The sequence below is a fragment of the Heptranchias perlo genome, chromosome 20 (assembly GCF_035084215.1).
Source record: "Heptranchias perlo isolate sHepPer1 chromosome 20, sHepPer1.hap1, whole genome shotgun sequence".
In the NCBI taxonomy this organism is placed as follows: Eukaryota; Metazoa; Chordata; class Chondrichthyes; order Hexanchiformes; family Hexanchidae; genus Heptranchias; species Heptranchias perlo.
In genome coordinates this window covers 14,401,273-14,416,976 of record NC_090344.1, presented here as the reverse complement: position 1 = coordinate 14,416,976, position 15,704 = coordinate 14,401,273, and the positions used below count along the sequence as shown (strand labels likewise).

Genomic DNA, 15,704 nt, shown 5'->3' with positions numbered 1-15,704 from the left:
GATTGCGACCAAATACAAAATTAATTGATAAACTTGTAAAATGGGTGTATAATTGGCCAATGAATTTTAATGCAGATGTTAGTGAAGTGGAGCATTTTGGTAGCAAGAATTTGGAAATTGTGCCCTGTATACCCAAGTCCAAGTCATTAATGTATATCAAGGAAAGCAGTGGTCCCAGTACCGACCCCTGGGGAACACCACTGTACACCTCCCTCCATTCCGAACAACAACCGTTCACCACTACATTCTGTTTCCTGTTATTTAGCCAATTCTGTATCCATGCTGCTGCTGCCCCTTTTATTCCATGGGCTTCATTCTTGATGACAAGCCCATTATGCGGCACTTTATCAAACGCCTTTTGGAAGTCCATGCACACCACATCAACTGCATTGCCCTCATCGACCCTCTCTGTTACCTTCTCAAAAAACTGTATCAAGTTCGTTAAACACGATTTGTCTTTAACAAATACGTGCTGGCTTTCCCTCATCCTTGTCCAAGTGACTGCTAATTCTATCCTGGATTATCATTGCTAGAACTTTCCCCACTACCGAGGTTAAACTGACTGGTCTGTAGACGCTGGGTTTTATCTTTCACTCTTTCTTGAACAATGGTGTAACATTTGCAATTCTCCAGTCCTCTGGCATCACCCCCTTATCCATGGATGTTTGGAAGATTATGGCCAGTACCTCTGCAATTTCCACCGTTACTTCCCTCACTAACCGAGGATGCATCCCATCCGGACCAGGTGACGTTTCTACTTTAAGTCCAGCCAGCCTTTCAAGTACCTCCTCTTTATGAATTTTTAGCCAATCCAGTATCTCAACTACATCTTCCTTTACTGACATTCTGGCAGCATCTTCTTCCTTGGTGAAGACAGATGGAAAGTATTTATTTAGTACCTCTGCCATGCTCACTGCCTCACAATGCTACTTCCTCACTATAATTGTGACTAGTGGTGCAATGGATAACGCATATGATTATGGATTAGAAAACAAGAGGTTCGATTCCTACTTGGTTTGGGAATTTTTTTGCAAACTGTACATTATTTTATTGCTTTCAATACCTTGCAAACTGTCCAACTTGGTGGTGCTGCCTGGCTCCAGACCTGGTAAGTGCCTTCTTAGTGCAGCAAGCAGTGCATCAGTGTCATAATCTGAGGGTCCTGAATTCAAACTTCAGAGAAGGTATCAGGGATGACGAAGCTTTTTTTCCATCTCTCACCTCATCTTTCCATCTTTGGTGCAGAGCAAAATCAAGAACTTTTGCTGACTGCAGCCCATCAAAAGATGTTCTGCCCCTTGACCTCTCTGTACTCAAACACACAGTAAAGTTTAGGAAGTACATGGGCTATGGACTCGCTGACAACACTTCTTTCTGTCTAATTGCATCAAGACAAACGGTGAGTGGAGAATATAATCAACGATCCCGCTACTTCTCACATGCCAAGTGAGCGCTCTGCCAGTTGAGCTAATTCCTCGTTTGCTGTTTGTAAATCGTCCTTCACAGTTCCCGCCTCGCACTCGCCTCCAAGCTGCTCCACGACCAGCAGAGAAATCTTGCCTTGGGTTGCCGCTCCCTGAATATATTAAATACTTTGCTCCAATCGGCGGTGTCGAGCATCAGCAAGTGAGGAACAGCAGAACGGGAAGCCACAGTAATGATGAATGATGCTGAGAAGAGCCCGAGCCTGCGGAAGGAAGATGAGGTCACTGGAAAGCAACAGCCGCCCGAGCTTGAGGGAGCAGCGTGAGCCCTGACTGACTGACTGATCGAAGACCTTTTTTGCCTGAAATTGAGGGCGATTTGAAGTGTTGCTGCTCAAAGGCACTCCCTGCTGGTGAGCAGAGGGAAATGCTCGAGTGAAACAGCCGTGCTCGGGCAGAAACAGAAAACTTTAAGGTTTGAGAAAGGAAAAGTGGTGTCCTGTGACTCAGTGGCAACATGTTAATCTGCAAACTGCCGTTAAAGTTCAGAGAGCGACCTTGAGGTAATTGCTGCTTATTCCAAAAGCACACTCACTCCTTCGAGCCGGAATTGAACCAGCGACCTAAAGATGACTTTATTTTGGTTTAATTCACTACAGTCCTCCGCTCTACCAGCTGAGCTATCGAAGGGAAGCGATAGAAAGAATTGTCTTTGGTGATTGTTCACCGTGCGCCTGTTGACATGTTCAGACTCGTGCAGTCCGGTGCTGATCGAAGACTTCTTTTGCCTGAGAGCGAGAGCTGAGTGTTTTGAAGTATTGCTGCTCAAAAGCACTCCCTGCTGGTGAGCAGAGGCAAAACAGCCTTGTTTGGGCAGACACAGAAAGTTCTGAAGTTTGAGAAAGGAAAAGAGGCGTCCTGTGCCTTCATAGCAACATGTTAATCTGGAAGGTGCGTGTGAAGTTAAGAGAGCGACCTTGAACTAATTGCTGCTTATTGCAAAAGCACACGTACTCCTTCGAGCAGGAATTGAACAAATGACGTAAGGATGACTTTATCTTATTTTCCACGACAGTCTTGTCACTTGACCAGCTGAGGTATGGAAGGGAAGCGGCAAAATGTTTCACTTTGGTGATTGTTCACCGTGCTCCTTTGACACACCCGGACTCGTGGATTCCAGTGCTCATGACTGAGGCTGACTCAGTACCTGCTCATACCGCAGTGCTGTGGGAGTGTGAGCTGCTCTGTGTTCTCCACAGCCTGGGCCAGTGACACAATGAATAATGTGACTGATTATTGATCTGGAGATTGTGGGTTCAAGTTTACGGAGGGTGTAAAGTGGAAGGCCGGGCCTGGAGAGCATTGGAATAGTCGAGTCCAGAGGTAAACAAAGGCTAAGATGAGAGTTTCAGCAGCAGAACTTCATTCTGGAAGTTGGGATTTGTTTCTGATGATGTTAATAACCGCTGTAACTGGGCTGAAATTCAATATTCTGGATATATATCAAATAAATCAACTTTGTTTCAAACAGAATGGGTCAATTACTTGATGATTTCAAGATAAGAGACTAATTGATGTCCTAATTACCGATTATTCTGCATTTTCTCCTTTCTCACTTCAGATTATTTCAGTTCTCATATCTTCAATTACTCTCATGGCCAAGTCCCAGTTCCCCGGTCCTTCCTGAGTGCCTCTCCCAGCCTTGGGATCCAGGGAAGGTATCGGTAATGTACCCGGGATCACTAAACACAAAACCCAGTCTGTGAATCACTTTCAGCTCCTGGACTTATCGTGTGTCCCACAGCATCTCTCTCACCTTCGATGTGTGAATAGAGCATCAGGCCTGGGAATCTCGTCTTCAATTTAAATACACTCAGCAAATGTATTTAACAAAATACAAACAAGTAAACACATCACGGCCCAATAATCCAGCACTAAATTCAAAGGAGTAAGTCTGTTATCAAACTCTTTGAGTGGACAGAATAAAGAAAAATCCCAACTCTCAGATCCCCTCGAATCCTTTGCAAATTCCTTACAAATCTTGACAATAATCAACAAGTCTAATTTAATGTTGACCTTTATCTTGAGTGGGGTTGGAATACAGAAGTGATGCTTCAGTTGTAAAGAACCTTGGTCAGACCCCATCTGGAGAACTGGGCACCGAACCGAGAGAGAGATCAATCGGCCTTAGAAAAGGTACAGTGCAGATTCACCAGAATGATACCGGGGCAAAAAGGGTTAAATTATGAGGACGGGTTGCATGAACTGAGATTTAATTCCAATGAGTTTAAAACATTGAGATGTGATCTCATCGAGATGTTTAAAATAATAAAGGGATTCAATAATATAGATGCAGAGAAATGATTTCTTCTGGAGGAGGAATCCAGAACAAGAGGGCATAAGAAATAGAATCCTCGAGCCTGCTCTGCCATTCAGTAAGTACATCGGTGATCTTCTACCTTAATTCCACTTTCCTGCCCGATTCCTTGATTCCCTCGGTGTTCAAAAATCTCTCGATCTCATTCTTGTATATACTCAACGACTGAGCATCCACAGACCTCTGGGGTAGATAATTCCAAAGATTCACAACCATCTGAGTGAAGACATTTTTCCTCATCTCAGTCCTAAATGGCCGATTCCTTTTCCTGAGACTTTGCCCCCTAGTTCTAGACTCTCCAGCCAGGGGAAACAGCCTCTCAGCATCTACCCTGTCAAGCCCTCTCAGAATTTCAGACGTTTCAATGAGATCACCTCTCATTCTTCTAAACTCCAGAGAATATAGGGCCATTCTACTCAATCTCTCCTCATACAACAACCCTCTCATCCCAGGAATCAATCTAATGAACCTTCGTTGCACCCCCTCTAAGGCAAGTATACACTTGCTCAGGTAAGGAGACCAAAACTGTACACAGTAATCCAGGTGAGTCTCACCAAAGCCCTATATAATTGCAGCAAGACTTCCTTACTTTTATTCTCCAACCCCCTTGCAATAAAGGCGAACATACTATTTGCTTTCCGAAATGTTTGCTGCACCTGCATATTAACTTTCTGTGATCCGTGCACAAGAACACCTAAATCTCTCTGAACACCAACATTTCTTAGTCTCTCACCTTTTAAAAAAATATTCCCCTTTCCATTCTTCCTACCAAAGTGAAAAAAATTCCACATTTCCACACATTATACTCCATCTGCCACCTTCTTGATAATCTTAAAATTCGAGCTAGGTCATTTACAAGCAAAATAAGGTGGCAATTTTTCACACAAAGCGTAGTGGAAATGACAAACTCACTTCCCCGAAAGGCTGTGGATGCTGGGGCTCGATTGAAATTTTCAATATTGAGATTGATAGATTTGTGTTGTGTGAGGTTTGCAAGGGATATGGAACAAAGGCGATTAAATGGAGTTGTGATACAGATTAGTCCTGATCCAATTGAATGGGGGGAGCAGGCTTCAGGGGCTAAATGGCTAATTCCAGTTCCAGGAAGCTGTGGAAGCTACATCATTAAATAAATTTAAAACAGTTTCCTAGAAGTAAAGAACCCCTAGAATTAGGGGTTATGGGGAGAGGGCAGGAAATTGGACATGAATTTAGATTTGAGGTTGGGATCAGATCAGCCATGATCTTATTGAATGGCGGAGCAGGCTCGAGGGGCCGATTGGCCTACTCCTGCTCCTATTTCTTATGTTCTTATGTAACCCAGTCACTGACATCAATCACCTCTAGTCTGATAAAAAAAAACAGTCACAGACACCAATTTCCTCCTGTCTGATATAAAACAATCCCACAGTCACTGACACCAATCTCCTCCTGCCTGATATAAACCAACCCCACAGTCACTGACACCAATCTCCTCCTGCCTGATATAAACCAACCCCACAGTCACTGACACCAATCTTCTCCGGTCTGATGTAAACCAACCCCACAGTCACTGACACCAATCTCCTCCTGCCTGATATAAACCAACCCCACAGTCACTGATAGCAATCTCCTCCTGCCTGATATAAACCAGTCCAACCGTCACTGTCATCAATCTCCTCCTGTCTGATATAAACCAACCCCACAGTCACTGACATCCATCTCACTGAATGGTGGAACAGGCTTGAGGGGCTGAACGGCCAACTCCTGTTCCTAATGATCCGATGTCACATTGAAGTTGCGAACATTCCTCTTCACAGTTCTTAATGCTCCCTATGTTGATGTTATCTGGAAATGTTGATCTTATGCCCTTGTACCCAAGCCCAGGTCATTGCTCTGGATTGAGAAGAGCAATGGTCCCAACACTGCCCCTGGGGGACACCACTGTTTACATCCCCACAGTCTGAAAAACATCCATTAACCACCACTCTGCCCTTTCTCCAACTTCCCATCCACACTGACCCACTCCCTTTAATACCCTGAGCTTTAATCTGATCAACAAGCCTCCTGTCCGGCATCTTCTCAAACACTTTTTAACAATCCATCTTCACAACCTCCATTGCATTTTATCCCCACACTGTGTTATTCCCTCCAATAATCCCTGCTGTCTGTCCTGAATTAATCCATTTCATTCCCAATGTTGAAATCTTTGCTCCACCCACTCGGTTCCATCGGTTTTTCGCCACAACACAAAGGGCCAGTTTTCCCCAAGAGTTTCACACCAATCAGCTTTCAAAATGAGGCAGAGTTTCAGCCAATGAGGGAGATCCGGGCTCAGCCCCGCCCACTCGGTGCCGCAAGTCCCGCCCCTCACACACTCCCATTGGTTGGAGGACCAACCGCCCGCTCGGTCCTCCAGTCCCTCTCCGCTCTTCCTATTGGTCCGGAGCTCCCGTCAATCACCCGGGCAGTGTGAGCTGAGCATGCGCGGCGGGCGGGGAGTGAGGCCGAGATCGTGTCCGCAACAGGTGAGAGATGGGCGGGGGGAGCGGGTTAATAAACCCCGGGGGAGGGGGCGGGGGCTTCACAAACCCCGAGTGCGGCCCCGGGCCCGAATATCAAACAGTGAACATTCTCCTCTCTCTCTCTACACTCCGGGGGCTCCGGTTTAGATCAGACCCGAAACTCAACACACGGCCCGCGGCCTCCGAGCATGCGCAGAGTCAGCGTCAAACCTCGTGACTCATCGAATCAGGGAGCGTCTGTAAATGAAGGAGAAATGGTGAACGGTCAGGGAGCGTCTGTAAATGAAGGAGAAATGGAGATCGGTCAGGGAGCGTCTGTAAATGAAGGAGAAATGGTGAACGGTCAGGGAGCGTCTGTAAATGAAGGAGAAATGGTGAACGGTCAGGGAGCGTCTGTAGATGAAGGGGATAATGTGATCGGTCAGGGAGCGTCTGTAAATGAAGGAGAAATGGAGATCGGTCAGGGAGCGTCTGTAAATGAAGGAGAAATGGAGATCGGTCAGGGAGCGCCTGTAAATGAAGGAGAAGTGGTCCTCGGTCAGGGAGGGTCTGTAAATGAAGTTGAAATGGTGATCAGTCAGGGAACATCTGTAAATGAAGGAGAAGTGGTCCTCGGTCAGGGAGCGTCTGTAAATGAAGGAGAAATGGTGATTGGTCAGGGATCGTCTGTAGATGAAGGAGAAATGGTGATCGGTGGGGGAGTGTCTGCAGATGAAGTAGAAATGATGATAGGTCAGGCAGCGTCTGTAAATGAAAGTGAAATGGAGATTGGTTAGGGCGCATCTGTAAATGAAGGAGAATTGGTCATCGGTCAGGCATCGTCTGTAAATGATGGAGAAATGTGCATCGGTCAGGGAGCATCTGCAAATGAAAGAGAAATGGTGAAGGTCAGGGAGTCTGTAAATGAAGGGGAACTGGTGATCGGTCAGGGAGCATCTGTAAATGAAGGAGAAATGGTGATCGGTCAGGGAGCATCTGTAAATGAAGGAGAAATGGTGATCGGTAAGGAATCGTCTCTAAATGAAGGAGAAATATTCAATGTCAGGGAGAGTCTGTAAATGAGGAAGAACATGTGACGGTTCATAAGAAATAGGAGCAGGAGTAGGCCGTACACCCCCTTGAGCCTGCTCTGTATTCAATAAGATCAAGGCTGATCTTCGACCTCAACTCCACTTTACTACCCGATCCCCATATCCCTTGATTCCCTTAGAGTCCATAAATATATCGATCTCAACCTTGCATTAACTCAACGACTGACCATTCACAGCCCTTTGAGGTAGAGAATTCCAAAGATTCACAACCGTCTGAGTGAAGAAATTCCTCCTCTTCTCAGTCCTAAATGGCCGACCCCTTATCCTGAGACTATGCCCCTAGTTCTACACTGTCCAGCCAGGGGAAACATCCTCTCAGTATCGACCCTCTCAAGCCCTCTCCGAATCTTATAAGTTTCAGTGAAATCACCTCTCATTCTTCCAAACTCCAGAGAGAATGAATTAGCCCATTGTACTCAATCTCTCCTCATAGGACAACCCTCTAATCCCAGGAATCAATCTAGTGAACCTTTGCTGCACCGGCTCTAAGGCAAGTATATCCTTCCTTAGATAAGGAGAGCAAAGCTGTACACTGTACTCCAGGTGTGGTCTCACCAAAGCCCTGTACAATTGCAACAAGACTTCCTTATTCTTCTACTCCAACCCCCTTGCAATAAATTCCAACATTCCAGTTGCCTTCCGAATTGCTTGCTGTACCTGCATGTTATCGTTCGGTGTTTCTTATACGAGGACATCCAATCTCTCTGAACACCAACATTTCATAGTTTCTCACTGTTTAAAAAATATTCTGTTTTTCTATTCTTCCTACCAAAGTGAATAACCTCACATTTCCCCACATTATACTCTATCTGCCACCTTCTTGCCCACTCACTTAACCTGTCTATATCCCTTTGCAGACTCTTTGTGCCCTCCTCACAGCTTACTTTCCCATCTAGCTTTATATCATCAGCAAACTTGGATACTTTACATTCGGTCCCATCATCTAAGTCAATGATATATATTGTATATAGCTGAGGCCCAAGCACTGATCCTTGCGGCACCCCATTTGTTACACATCTCGGTCATCAATATATATCAAAAAGAGGCATGGTCCGAATACCAATCCCTGTGGAACACCACTGTATACTTCTTTCCAGTCTGTAAAACAACGGTTCACCACTGCTCTCCACATTCTGTCTCTCCGCCAATTTTGTATCCATGCTGCCATGGGCTTCAATTTTACCAACAGGTCCATTCGGTGGTACTTTACCAATCGCCTTTTAAATGTCCACGGACACAACATCGAGTCACTACCCTCATCAACCCTTTCCATTATTTCATTGAAGAACTCAATCAAATTAGTCAGACATGATTTTGCTTTTAACAAATCTATATTGACTGTCATTTATTAACTCACGTTCTTCCAAGTGAGAATTAATTTTGTCCCAGATTCTGGTCTCTAGAAGTTTCCCACCACCGACGTTAGGTTGACTGGCCTGTAATTGCCGGGTTTTCCCTCTCCTACATTTTTGAACAGGGGTGTAACACTTGCAATCCTCCAGTCCTCAGACACCACTCCCACATCCAAGGCGGATTGGAAGATTGTGGTCAGAGCCTCCTCTATCTACACCCTTACTTCACTCAGTAATCTAGGAGGCATCCCATCTGGACCGAAAGACTTTTTTACTTTGAGCACTACCAATATTTTAAGTACCTCCTCTTTATCTATTTTTATCGTCTCCAGTATCACTACGACCTCCTCCTTAACTGCGACAATGGCAGAATCCTCTTCTCTGGTGAAGACGGATGTAAAGTACTCATTTCGTGCCTCAGCCATGCCCTCTGCCTCCACAAAAAGATATCTTTTATTTCCCTAATCGACCCCACCCTTCCTTTCACTACCCATTTACTGTTTGTATGTTTTTAAAAGACTTTTGGATTCCCTTTTATGTTAATCGCCAATCTATTCTCATACTCTCTCTTTGCACCTCTTATTCCCTTTTTTAGATCTCCTCTGTACTTTCTTTGTTCAGCCTGGTTCTCTACTATATTATGAACCTTACATTCATCACAAGCCTCCTTTTTCTGTTTCATTTTAATCTCTATCTCTTTAGTCATCCAGGGAGCTCGAGCTTTGGATGCCCTTCCTTTCTCCCCCGTGGGGATCTGTCTGCTCTGTACCTGAACCAACTCCTCCTTCAAGGCCTCCCATTGTTCAATTACTGTTTTGTTGCCAATTTTTGATTCCAATCCACCTGGACAAGATCCCTTTTTAACTCACTGGAATTAGTCCTCCTCCAGTTAAGTATTTTCACATTTGTTTGTTCCTTGTCCTTTTCCGTAACTATTCTAAACCTAATGAGATTAAGATCACTGCTGCCCCATTGAAACATGCTCCACCTGCCCCACTTCATTCTCCACACCGAGCCCACTGCTGTACTCACACTCACTCTCTCACATTCACTCTCTCACATTCACTCTCTCACATTCACTCTCTCACATTCACTCTCTCACATTCACTCTCTCACATTCACTCTCTCACATTCACTCTCACATTCACTCTCTCACATTCACTCTCTCACATTCACTCTCTCACATTCACTCTCTCACATTCACTCTCTCACACTCACTCTCTCACACTCTCTCACATTCACTCTCTCACATTCACTCTCTCACATTCACTCTCTCACATTCACTCTCTCACATTCACTCTCTCACATTCACTCTCTCACATTCACTCTCTCACATTCACTCTCTCACATTCACTCTCTCACATTCACTCTCTCACATTCACTCTCTCACATTCACTCTCTCACATTCACTCTCTCACATTCACTCTCTCACATTCACTCTCTCACATTCACTCTCTCACATTCACTCTCACATTCACTCTCTCACAATTATTCTCTCACATTCACTCTCTCACATTCACTCTCTCACATTCACTCTCACATTCAATCTCTCACATTCACTCTCACATTCAATCTCTCACATTCACACTCACTCACATTCACTCTCTCACATTCAATCTCTCACATTCACTCTCTCACATTCACTCTCTCACATTCACTCTCACATTCAATCTCTCACATTCACTCTCTCACATTCAATCTCTCACATTCACTCTCTCACATTCACTCTCTCACATTCACTCTCTCACATTCACCCTCTCACATTCACCCTCTCACATTCACCCTCTCACATTCAATCTCTCACATTCACCCTCTCACATTCACTCTCTCACATTCAATCTCTCACATTCACTCACTCACATTCACTCTCTCACATTCAATCTCTCACATTCAATCTCTCACATTCAATCTCTCACATTCACACTCACTCACATTCACACTCTCACATTCAATCTCTCACATTCAATCTCTCACATTCACTCTCTCACATTCACACTCTCACATTCAATCTCTCACATTCAATCTCTCACATTCAATCTCTCACATTCACACTCTCTCACATTCACTCTCTCACATTCACTCTCTCACATTCACCCTCTCACATTCACTCTCTCACATTCACTCTCTCACATTCAATCTCTCACATTCACTCTCACACATTCACTCTCTCACACTCACTCACATTCACCCTCTCACATTCAATCTCTCACATTCAATCTCTCACATTCACACTCTCTCACATTCACTCTCTCACATTCACTCTCTCACATTCACTCTCTCACATTCACTCTCACACATTCACTCTCTCACATTCAATCTCTCACATTCAATCTCTCACATTCACTCTCTCACATTCAATCTCTCACATTCACTCTCACACATTCACTCTCTCACATTCAATCTCTCACATTCAATCTCTCACATTCAATCTCTCACATTCAATCTCTCACATTCAATCTCTCACATTCAATCTCTCACATTCAATCTCTCACATTCACACTCTCTCACATTCACTCTCTCACATTCACTCTCTCACATTCACTCTCTCACATTCACTCTCTCACATTCACACTCACTCACATTCACTCTCTCACATTCAATCTCTCACATTCACTCTCTCACATTCACACTCTCTCACATTCACTCTCTCACATTCACTCTCTCACATTCACTCTCACACATTCACTCTCTCACATTCAATCTCTCACATTCAATCTCTCACATTCAATCTCTCACATTCACTCTCTCACATTCACTCTCTCACATTCACTCTCTCACATTCAATCTCTCACATTCAATCTCTCACATTCAATCTCTCACATTCACTCTCTCACATTCACTCTCTCACATTCACTCTCTCACATTCAATCTCTAACATTCACTCTCTCACCTTCAATCTCTCACATTCACTCTCTCACATTCACTCTCTCACTTTCACACTCTCTCACTTTCACACTCTCTCACTTTCACACTCTCTCACATTCACACTCTCTCACATTCACTCACTCACATTCAATCTCTCATAATCATTTTCTCACTTTCACTCTCTCATTCACTCTCTCACCTTTTCACACATGGTTTAGGGCCACTGAAAGATGATGCGATGAGTTTGGATTGCAGCACAGGGAGGAGGGAGAGTGTGTGGGACGGGGATTTACAGCTTTGGGGATCAAGAGAGGAAAGAATGTTCCATAGCATCTAGAATTGTCTGTTCTGAATTTCTATCCTGTATTTACAGTGATGACTTTTATAAACTCCTTTTACAGGGTATTAGAAGGGGAGGATTTGCAGAGGGAAACTCAAACCAAACATCACACAAAATCTGACAGAGTCACTCGATTCATCAGGACCTGAAGATCATCGGCCTTTGAATGCAGAAGGAGAAATGTTCGTCTGTTCTGTCTCTGGGAGAAGATTTCAAACATCGGTGTGAGTGGAAAAGCACCGAGACACACACACCCGAGTGAGAGTGTTCCAGTGCAGTGACTGTGGAAAGAGCTTTAACCAGTTACACAGCCTGAAAAAACATCACACCATTCACAGCGGGGAGAAACTGTACACGTGTTCTGTGTGTGGACGAGGCTTCAACTGATGTGTCTCTCCAGGTTGGACTAAGGACACCCGGACCACGGAGAAACCGTGGAAATGTGGGGACTGTGGGAAGGGATTCAATTACCCTTCACTGCTGGAAATTCATCGACGCATTCACACCGGGGAGAGGCCGTTCACCTGCTCCGTGTGTGGGAAGGGATTCACTCAGTCATACGACTTCCTGATACACCAGCGCACTCTCACTGGGGAGAGACCATTCTCCTGCTCTGTGTGTGAGAAGTTATTCATTTGGTCATCCAACCTGCTGAGACACCAGCGAGTTCATTCTGATAATGGACCTTTCAAATGTTCTGACTGTGAGAAGAGGTTCAAAAGCAAATGTAATTTGCTGGAACACCATCGCACTCACACTGGGGAGAGACCGTTCATCTGCTCCGTGTGTATTAAGGGATTCACTCGGTCATCCCACCTGCTGACACACCAGCGAGTTCACACTGATGAGACCTTTTAAATGTTCCGACTTTGGGAAGAGGTTTAAACGTAAAAGGAATCTGCTGACACACTAACCCACTCACACTGGGGAGAGGCCGTTCACCTGCTCCGTGTGTAAGAAAAGATTCACTCGATCATCCCACCTTTTGTCACACCAGCGAGTTCACTCTGATGAGAGACCTTTTAAATGTTTTGACAGTGAGAGGGCTTTAAAAGCACAAATGATCTGCTGAAACAGCAACGCACTCACACTGGGGAGAGACTGTTCACCTGCTCCCTGTGTGGGAAGGGATTCACTATTTCATCCCCCCTTCTGAGACGGGTTGCACCCAAGCAGAACCGGGACCAATATCCTCGCGGGGGCATTTGCTCGTTCTGTTGGGGAGGGTTTAAACTAGTATCGCAGAGGGATGGGAACCAGAGGGCAGGTATAGATAGAACAAATTCAGACCAGGAAACGGGAAGTAGAAAAGCAGTTAGTGACGTAGTTAGCGACTCAGAAAGGCAAAAGAAGCAAAGATTAAATAGTGTTCAGCACAGGAATTTGACGGGGTTAAAGGGTATATACTTCAATGCAAGGAGTATTACAAACAAAGCGGATGGGGTGATATCAATAGTGTACAAAATTATGAGGGGCACAGATAGAGTAGACAGGAAATACCTGTTTCCCCGAGCGGAGAGTTCAAGAACTAGAGGACATAGATTTAAACTGATTGGCGGAAGGATTACAGAGGACATGAGGGAAAACTTTTTTACCCAGAGGGTGGTGGGTGTATGGAATTCGCTGCCCGAATTGATGGAAGAGGCAGGGACCCTCAACTCATTTAAAAAGTACCTGGACCTGCACCTGAAGTGCTGTAAGATGCAGGTCTACGGACTGGGTGCTGGAAGGTGGGATTAGAATGGGCACCTCATTGTTCTTCGAGCCGGCGCGGACACAATGGGCCGAATGGCCCTCTTCTGTGCTGTATTTATTCTATGGTTCTATGAGCTGAGGGCACAGATAGACACATGGCAGCATGATACCATTGCTATAATGGAAACCTGGGTTAAAGAGGGGGATAATTGGCAGCTCAATATTGGATTGTTTCGCAGGCTATTGAGTTTTCAGGCAGGATAGAGTGGGTGATAAAATGGAGGGTGGTAGCATTATTGGTTAAAGAATCAATTACAGTTGTGAGGAGGGATGATATGCTAAATGGATCATTAATCGAGGCCATATGGGTTGAGCTAAGAAATAAAAAAGGGGCAGTCACACCACTAGGAGTGTACTATAGACCCCTGAATAAGGAAAGGGAGATAGAAGAACAAATAAGTAGGCAAATTTCTGAGTGCAACAATAAGGGGGCAATAATAGTAGGGGACTTCAACTACCCTAACATCAACTGGGATTCAAACAGTGTGAGGGGCACAGAGGGTGCAAAATTCTTGATCGGTGTCCAGGAGAACATTTTTTGCCAGTACGTGACAAGCTCAACAAGATGGGATGCAATTCTAGATTTAGTGCTGGGAAATGAAGATGGGCAAGTGGGTGAAGTGACAGTGGGTGACTATATTGGTGATGGTGACCACAATTCAGTTAGTATTAGTATTATTATGGAAAAGGACAGAGTTAAATCAGGAGCAAACATTTCAAATTGGGGGAAGGAAAATTTTACAGCACTAAGAGGTGATTTGGCAGAAGTGGACTGGACACAACTACTTGAGGAGAAATCAGTGGCAAGCCAGTGGGAGGCACTAAAAAGTGGAATTCGACGGGTACGATGCAGACACGTCCCCTCAAAGAAAAGGGTGGCACTGCCAAATTTAGAGCCCCCTGGTTGTCTAGAAGTATACGGGGCAAGATAAAGCAGAAAAAGAAAGCTTATGACTGTCACAGAAAACTAAATACTGCAGAAAGCCTAGGGGAGTATGGAAAGTACAGGGATGATGTAAAAAAGAAAATAAGTAAAGCAAAGCGAGCGCATGAAAAAATATTAGCTGGTAAGATTAAAGAAAACCCAAACATCGTTTATCAGTACATTAAGAACAAGAGGATAGCGAAGGAAAAGGTGGGACTTATCAGGGAAGATAAGGGTAACTTGTGTGTAGAAGCAGGGGATGTGGGTAGGGTTTTAAATGAATATTTAGTCTCCGTATTCACAAAGGAAAGGGATGATCCGGAGGTAGGAGTTGAAGAGGAGAGGTGTGAAATATTGGATAAGGTAAACATAACGAGAGAGGATGTACTAGAGGGACTGGAATCCTTGAGAGTTGATAAGTCATCATGTCCAGATGGATTGTTTCCTGGGTTATTGAAGGAAGCCAGGGAGGAAATAGCAGATGCTCTGAGGATCATTTTCCAATCCTCATTAGAGACAGGGGAGGTACCGGAGGACTGGAAGACTGCAAACGTAGTACCATGGTTTAAAAAGGGTACGAGGGAAAGGCCGAACAATTATAGGCCGGTCAGTCTTACCTCAGTGTTGGGCAAACTATTAGAATCAATGCTGAGAGATAGGATAAACTGTCACTTCGAAAGGCATGGTTTAATCAGGGATAGTCAGCATGGATTTGTTTAGGGAACGTCTTGCCTCACAAATCTGATTGAATTCTTTGAGAAAGTGACAATGAGGATTGATGAGGGTCGTGCTGTTGGATGTTGTCTACATGGATTGTAGTAAGGCATTTGACAAGGTCCCACGTGGCAGACTGGTCAGAAAGGTTAAAGCCCATGGGATACAGGGAAATGTGGTGAATTAGATCCAAAATTGGCTCAGTAACAGGAAAGGGTAAAAGTCGATGAATGTCTTTGCGAATGTAAATCCATTTCCAGTGGTGTGCCACAGGACTCAGTGTTGGGTCCCTTGCTGTTTGTGGTATATATTAATGATGTGGACTTGAATGTAGGGGGTACGATTGGCAAATTGCAG

At 44.6% G+C, this 15,704-nt stretch overlaps 1 non-coding gene across 1 annotated transcript; it reads right to left on the bottom strand.

Moving 5' to 3' along the window:
• Positions 1 to 2,019: 2,019 nt before the first annotated feature.
• On the bottom strand, positions 2,020 to 2,114 carry trnay-gua (transfer RNA tyrosine (anticodon GUA)). Its single transcript has 2 exons — positions 2,078 to 2,114; positions 2,020 to 2,055 (listed from the first exon to the last, which is right to left on the bottom strand). It is a non-coding gene; the product is annotated as a tRNA-Tyr (tRNA).
• Positions 2,115 to 15,704: the final 13,590 nt, after the last annotated feature.